The sequence below is a fragment of the Heterocephalus glaber genome, unplaced genomic scaffold (genome assembly GCF_053883595.1).
Source record: "Heterocephalus glaber isolate CG9 unplaced genomic scaffold, H.glaber_assembly_v1.0 deba00001463, whole genome shotgun sequence".
NCBI classification, from domain to species: domain Eukaryota; kingdom Metazoa; phylum Chordata; class Mammalia; order Rodentia; family Bathyergidae; genus Heterocephalus; species Heterocephalus glaber.
In genome coordinates this window covers 11468410-11476881 of record NW_028258310.1, presented here as the reverse complement: position 1 = coordinate 11476881, position 8472 = coordinate 11468410, and positions in this window count along the sequence as shown.

The following is an 8472-nucleotide window of genomic DNA, read 5'->3' as shown; positions in this document are numbered from 1 at the left end:
CTATGAATTAAATCTGCAAGTTGGCCTGCACTGAGTCATCTACTTTTGTTGGGATTTGAGTTAGGAAGATTCTCTTGTTTGTCTTTGATTCTGTTGCTGAGGTGGGGCCCTACCTAACACAGAACTTAGCCCCGGAAAAGCACAAACAATACAACTACCCACCCACCCCTAAACAAAATTAATATTTTGATGTGGGTACCAACAGGTACACAATAACAAAATAAATGTCTCAAAAATCATCTTCAGGTGTTGCTGGTATAGGAAATGTTTCTTCCTAAAGAGCAGAGATTACATGAGCAGCTCTGTGAAGCAAAATCCAGGCTCCCATGACAAAATGATATTTATAACAAATGCTTCAATTTCAAACAGAGAAAGACAGGCATGTTTTTCAGAGAATCACATCATTTTCTAAACTGTAAGAAGGAAGACAAGTTGCTCTCCCCTGGGCTCCAAACTGAGCAATGTTCATGTTCCCTTTGTGGACACCCCCTTTGAGGCAAGGACCTGCCAGGTGCTGCCAGGAAACATCTGGTACACAGTAGGCACTCAATTAATGTTGGCCTTACAAATAAGGTGAGAAAAAGAAGTTTTTGTGGAATTGTAAACTAAAAATATCATCCTTAAGAAAGCTTAAGATAGTGGAGAGAGAAGACCGCATGATCTAAATTGCTTTGAATGAAGACAGGAGGGTGACTGACAACCACCTATCCTAAGGATGATAATACAGCTAACATTTAGGAAGTCCCAGGCACTGTGCTGAAGGCTTCATCTTGTTTATCTGATTTAATCCTCTGCATAACCCTATAAGCAGGTAATTGCCATTAGCTCCATGGTGCTGGTAAGGGAATTAAGGATTATGGAACTTGAATAACTTGCCTAGCAAGTAGCAGAGCTTGGATGAGAACTGAGGCCATTCAACTGCAGAGCTTGTATTTCTTACACCATTATGTTCTATTGCCTGCCAGTTTGAAGGGCCTCTTCTAAATTAGTTAGCTAGGACCCCAGAGGAGGGGTGTTTTATTTCAAAAATTAGCAGGAAATAAACTTCAACCTGAGTCTGTGTTATTGAGTGGTGAAGTCTGGCTTTTAATCTTGTTCAGGTAATGCTGGAATTCTTCATTCAGCAAACTTAGGTTCATTCCTTCTAATCTATGTCATCACTCAAGCTAGAACAAGCTCTGTACTGAATGTATGAAATAGTAAATGAAGAAAGGAACAGATAGAAGGCCTTCCCTCAGGGAGTTCCCAGTCTGGGGAGGAAAGCAGACTTGTTAAGAAGTTACCACTGCCCAATTTGTTAGGTGCAGTGGTAGGTGAATATACAGGGACCATGAGTACCTCAGCCTAAGGGCAGTGAGAAAAGGTGACTGTTTAAGATCATGAATTACACAGAAAGTTAGGCCTGGGATTAAGTCCTGGATCCTTCATTTAAGTAGCTTGGTCCCCTAGTCAAGTTCATTCATTTTCTGAGCTTCTTATTTTATCACTTTTGTTAGCAAATAGCCCGCTCCTCACCCCACAGAATGACATGTCTGCTCCAGCACATGGCCTGCAATAGTTAAGGGATATGTAAATGAAGCCACCAGGAAGGCTGGTCTGGGGAATCAGAGATGGGCCAGTGAGTAGGAAGCAGTCATGTCAAGAGGAGACTTTGGGCAGAAGCAAGAAGGGGTGAACTTGCACCTGCATCCCTATGCTCAGGGAAGAGAACACTCTGCTAGGACAGAAGGAACCCAAGACAGAAGCTGTAGACACAAGAAGTGTCAAAAACAGAGTGAGATTAGTACATATATAAGCACAAGGAATTATTTGCCATGTTGTCTGTAGTGAAAATAAATGAGTCCATCCATGAATGTGCAAGGAAATAAACATAAACAACCTCAATTTCATCAAAAGGAGATTGGATAGGGCTGGGGATTTAGCTCAGTGGTTCCGGCATCTGCCTTGCAAGCACAAGATCCCAAGCTTGATCTCCGGTACCAAAAAAAAAAGGAGATTGGATAAATAAATTATATAGTCATATAATGGATTACTACATGACATTCTTTAATGAGGACTATGTACATAGACTTACATGGGGAAGCACCTGAAGTATAGTATTTAAGAAAATGCCAGTTACAGAAGAATGTGTTGAAATAATCCCAAATTTATAAATTCTTAAGCAACAGTATTCAGGAAATTTTTACTAAACCATTTATAGTGGTGTTCTCAGGAATGGCATTAGGGGAGAAGGGTGTAGGTGATATTTCACCTTCTACCCTATATGCTTCTTTAGTGTTTCAATTGTTTGTAACGACCTGTATTTTTAATAATAATTTTATAATCAAATTTTTATTTAATTTTAATGACCTGAAGAACTTTAATAAGATTTTTTTTAAAGATGCTGTTGGAAGCTCATTAGTTACCTATGAAAAAAAAAAAGCAGGGTTGGGGGCAGAGTAGTGGCACAAGGTAACCAAGGAGTGAAGTGAAAATGAGTCCACTCTTCTGTGCTATGTGTCAGATGAGGAGAAGGAGTCAGGGAAGAAAATAAACTGAGGACTTCTATGAAAACCCTCAAGGGAGGTCCAGGGAGAAATACAGAAAGAACAAAATCAGTGGATGACACATTTAGAAGGGAAGGGAGGAAAGGAGGAAGGACGGAAGGGAGGAAGGGAAGGAGGTGGAAGGGAGGGAGGTGGAAGGGAGGGAGGTGGAAGGGAAGGAGGGAGGAAGAAGAGACGGAAAGAAGGGACCAGGAGGAGGAAGGAAGGGAATGAGATGGTGGCTGACAATCCTAGGAGTCCTGAGGAAATGTGGGTGACCTCAGACCTCAGGAAAGTGAGCAGAAGATGGTTTCCTGAGATGAGGCAACCTGGGATGGCTGGTGGGGAGCTGGGGTTGGAGGCTGGAAATTAGAAGACCAGATTTCTGACCATGTCAGGGGGTCAGAATGGAGCTCCTCCTCCTCATTCAGCCCCAACTAAGTCCCTCCCAGCCAGCAGAGCCAGGCAGCCCTCCCATTCCTAGACTCCCATACCCGGTTCCCAGGCGTCCTTGTGCCAGCCACCCTTGATGCTCTCCAGGGAAACCCTTTGTTTTCTGTAACATCCCTGGGGATGTGAAAGTGAGGAAGGGCAGGAGGGTGGGGGCCTGTGGCTGCGGCTACTGACAATGCTGCTTCCAGGTATTTTGTCCCTGGTGGAATAGGATTTTTCTGTCATTGAGGGCAGGAAAATGAGCAACAGTTTGTTCATTTGGTACAGCGTGCTCAGAGTCCTCAGAGCAAAGGGTCTTTCCTCAGACCCAGAGTCAACTGAAGATTATCAGACTATGGGTCTTGGTTTTTCTGTCCTTATCTTTGATGCTTTTATCTCTGCTGAAGTCCTCCTCAGCAAATGGAATGTGGAAGGAGAGAAGAAAGAGGAAAAAGAAGAGAGGGATGAAATGAGAATTGGGAAGGGGAAAATGAGTTTCTAACTCTCAGAAGGAGGTAAAGAAGGGCAGGTGATAAAACAGGATGAGTTTCCTGGAGCCAGGTGGGAGGATTTCAAGTCTTGGGTGTAGAACTTTAGTAAATTCCTTTAAGTAACAAGATGTGGGAAGAACCTAAGCTTTCAGCCCCTGAGGACCAATTCATCATTTTCCTACCTGGTGGCTGGCTCAGGAGAGTGATGGACACACAGTTCTACCCCACTCCAGCCCAAATTTTAAGGCAGATGTGTTCAGGAGGAGCATTACCCCTATCTAGGGAGGGGGACAGGAAAGCCCTGTTGGGCTGTACAAAGATGAGACTCTGAAAGCTCTGGGCCAACTACACCAAAAAGAAAAGACCCTGAAGCCTTGCTATCTAAGAATACCAGAGCTGGAAAGAGTCTTAGAAATCTCTGAGACAGAATCCAGCACTTTCCCCTCTCTGTCTCTAGCACTTTCTGCGGACAGCATAGTGTGTTGTAATTTACTGTCATGTATTTATCAGGAAAACATTTTTTATCCACTGTTTTATGATGAAAGAATGACACCTAGCATGGAATAGGTTTAGTGAATATTTGTGTTTGTTACATCCCATGTCCTTCCCCCGACATTTTACCAATGGGGAAAAAATATTCCAAAAAACTGAAGAGACATCTCATGCTACTATCTTGCTCAAGCTCATGAAACTCTGGCCAAAGGCTTGATTCCACCTGCAGGGTTCAGGTGAAAACATGAGCACATGCAAGATGGAGACACATCAGTTCTAACATACAATGCATTCCATAGAGGATCAGCCTGGAAGCTTCATACTGAAAACTGCTTTCTAGAAAAAGACATTTATAAGAGTATCTAACTAAGGAGTCTAGGTCCCAAGAAGATACACTAACCTCAATACAGAGTGTATGAATTACTGTTTTACCTTTTTACCTTAAGAAAAGTCCCACCTCTTTTGTAAGGAGAATAACAGGCCCTTGGAGACTTCTCAGATGTGTTTAGAAAGCACCTTAAGGTGCCAGGTTAGTGGCCTGGGGACAGGCTGGGAAGGTGAGTCTTTTGATTAATTCTTTGTGTAATAGTCTCTGGACTTGCCTCAAAGAAAGAAGGTGAAATCTTTCTGGAGTAGTTTTTACCAAAATGATTGCTCAAAACACGAGTGCCATGTGTGTCCCTGGAAAGAAACACATGGCACCATAGACAAATGCTACTTTCTACACCCCCTCTAGGGGACACACCACATGCATGTGGCCCTTCGCACCCAATGATGAATCCAACCAAGAGTGGATCAAAAACTTTTGGGGAAAAAATTGCATCTGTACTGAACATACATGGACTTGTTTTTCTTGTCCTGATTCTTATCTTGTCCTGATACAATAGAAGAACTATTTACATCATTTACATTGCATTAGGAATTACAAGGAATTTAAAGATGATTCAAAACATATGAGGGATATGAGTAGATTACATGCAAATACTAGGCTCTTTTGTATAAGGAATTGGAGCAGCCAAAGATTTTGGTTTCTGTAGAAGGTCTTAGAAGTGATCCCCCATAGATACTGAAGAAGCACTGTGCATTAGTTAGCACACTCAAGACACTGAGAACTCTGGCAGTGAGAAAGCAGGTTAGTCTTCATTTAACCCAGTATAGCACAAAGCTATGACATCAGGGAACATTTCGTTCCATGTAACACTTAGGACATGGCTCTCAGACATTTTTGTTCATTGTACACTTTAAAATTCTGTAATTTGGGGCAGCACACTTGAAATCATTAATCATACAATGTGTGCAGGTCTACTGTTTTACAAGGTCTCTCAACGGGACAGTCCAAACTGTCTGATTTACTCAACGCCCTCCAGTCCCAGTTGAAGGTTGACTTGATCTTGGCTCTGACTACTCTGTGGTTTCTCATAAACTCCCAAAGCCAAATTGCCACCTATTTTAGAGAAATCTCTTTCTTGGAATATCCTGCTGTTACCTCACTCCTCCCTACAGCCAGTTGACCTCACCGCACAACATGGGTCATGCTGGCCACTCAGCTCGGGGCTCTCCCCAGCAAGTGCCTTTGCAATAGTGCAATCTGAAGCTGAGGCAAAAGTATATTTCATACACACTGAAAATTGTTTGGCAGCATATCTGGAAACAATTGAAACCACACAAGCTGAGAGTGCTGGCCCTGGAACTGGTATTGCAATAGGTAAACTAGGAGGACTTATGGGAAGAAGCATTATTCAAGGTTATCTCAGGGCTGGCACATGCTTCTCAAGAGGCATGGAAGGCCAGGTGAAGGGGCAACACTAGGCTGCTGGACCTCTGGACACTAATGTCCAAAGTTCTCTGAGACACATGGATAGAAAGTAGCTTATAAATCTCATTCTCTTGTTTGCAGTCATTTAAACAACAAATTTAATTGAATGGTGCATACTTAATGCACACAATTTGGTGAGTTTGGACATAAGCATCCACTAGTGAACACACATCCATGATTTACACCATAAAATTATGCATCACCCTCAAAAGTCTCCTCTCATTTTATTATTATGTATGTGATAAGAACACTTCACATAACTCTACTCTCCTAGCAAATTTTTAAGTATACATTACAGGATTGTTAATTACAAGCACTATGCTAATTGCTAGGATTTCTATAACTAAACTCCTGTAACTAAAATGCTGTACATCACCATTGCTTCTTCCTCTAGCCCAGGTCAGCTAATGCTGAGAGGTGTATAACTCTCCAAAAGTTTTTCTTTTGTTCCAGTCTGTATTCTTGACTCTGTCACATGGGCATTATAAAAATGTACTCTAATGATTTTGCAAAAATCCAGAGAGGAAACATTTCTAAAACCTTAAAAGGCTATATTAATGGAGGAACTGCTTTTGGCTACTGTTTCTGGATTGCTCACTGACTAAACCTCACAGTAGAGGATTACTCCACTCTGTTTCTATGAATGTGACTGTTTTAGATACATTATATAAGTGATAGTATGTAATATCTGTCTTTCTGTCTCTGGCTTATTTCATTACAATAATGTCTTCCAGTTTTCAACCAAGTTGATTCAACTGGCAAAATATCTGTCTTTTTAAAGGCTGAATCCATCACTTTTTAAAGCTCCTTAAATATATATCACATTTCCTTTACCCAGTCAGTGGACATTCAGGTTGCTTCCATGTCTTGGCTGTTATAAATAATGCTTCAGTGATCATGGGAATGCAGATATCCCTTTGAAATTCTCATTTTAACCCCTCTGATGTAGATCCAGAAGTAGGATTGCTGGGTCATATGATAGTTCTAATTTTGATTTTTTGAGGCACCTCCATACTGTTTTCCATAGTGACTGCAGCAATTTACACTTCCACCAATATACAAGAACTCCCTTTATATCCACATCAACATTTGTTGTCTTTGTGATAGCCATTCTGAGAGGTGTAGGGTGATATCGCTATGATTTTGATTTTCATTTCTCTGACGACTATAACATTGAGCATCTTTTTATTTACTTCATAGTCACTTTCTCATCCCTGAGACATGATACACTACACCGAAAATTTAGAGGAGGAGAAGTTTGTTTGGGCTCATGTTTTCAGTCCATAGTTGGCCAACCACAAGGCAGAAAAGCATGGTGCCAGGGCCTGTTGGAGGAAAGCTGCTTATGTCATGGTGGTCAGGAAACAGAGTAAAGGGAGGCATTGGAAAAGAAGCCACACTCTCCCAGGTCATGCCCCCTGTGAGCCTCTTCCAAGAAGGCCTGACCACCTAATGTTACAGTTAGCTGTAGCACCTCCATGGCTCAATCACCTGTCAAAATGCCCGCCTATGAGCTCCTGAGGCTTTGGGGGGACACCTAGATATAAATCATAACACTTACTGATCATTTGCGTGTCTTCTTCAGGGAAATGTCTATTCAGATCCTTTGCCCACATTTTCCTTCAGTTATTTGTTATTGAATTGTAGGTATTCCTTATATATTTTGGATAATAACCATTTGTCCCATATATGGTTCACACCTACTTTCTCTCAGTCTGTAAGTTGCCTTCTCCTTTTGTTGGTTGTTTCCTTTTCTGTGCAGAACTTTTGAATTTGATACATAGAGTCCTACTTTTCTATTTTTGCTTTGATTGCCTGTTCTTTTGATATCATATCCAAGAATTAATTGCCAAAGTTATTTTTAAAGCAATCTACCAGAAAAATAAGATAACTTTAATTAATAGTCAGTAGTGAAATCATAATGAGTCACAGTTCATTAGTCAGACAAGAGCAAATATTCCTGGATCCTCTTCCTAGCTCTGCCACTAGGTGAATGTGGAGGCTCAAATTTCTGTGTGGTACACATTGGGTTGGGTTTGGTAATCACTAGAATCCTTTCCGTGCTGACATTATTCTAATTTCTAAAGGATGAAAGAGGTAGTTATAAAATTCATACATTAAAAATATGTAGAGAAACAAAATAATCACTTAATAACTATCTACTTATTGGACAGGTAACAATGTGTCCATGTACTTTGCACAAATTTAGACTTATAGCACTATGATTATTATCACCTTGTTTTATCAATAAGGAAGCTTACACTTATAGAGGTAAAGTGGCTTGGCCAAGACAGTATTGATGATAAGTAATGGAGCTGAGATTTACATCCAGCAGCACAACTCTAGATCCACCATGCCATTGACTTTCCAAAACACTAAGCTTAAAAGTTTTCTATCAGATGCTATGTGTGTATCTTTTTTATGGCATGAAATGTGTGTGAAATATTAATCTAGGGAAGAAACACAAATACCCAAAGAGGGAAGATATCTAAAAGGAGCTGGTGTTACAACAAAACTAAACTGGAACGAGAAAGAATCTTTCTCGCACGTGCCCAGCAGCCTGACCTGTAGGTCTCAGGATCAGTCAGTTGACAAAGGAAGGTTCCTGAGTTGGACTAAGGAAGGAGTCAAGTGAGTTGCAGGGTCAGCTCCAAAGGGAGGAAGCTGGCAGGAACCCAAGGGAAGGTTGTGGGGCTCACAATGGAAACTTACCACT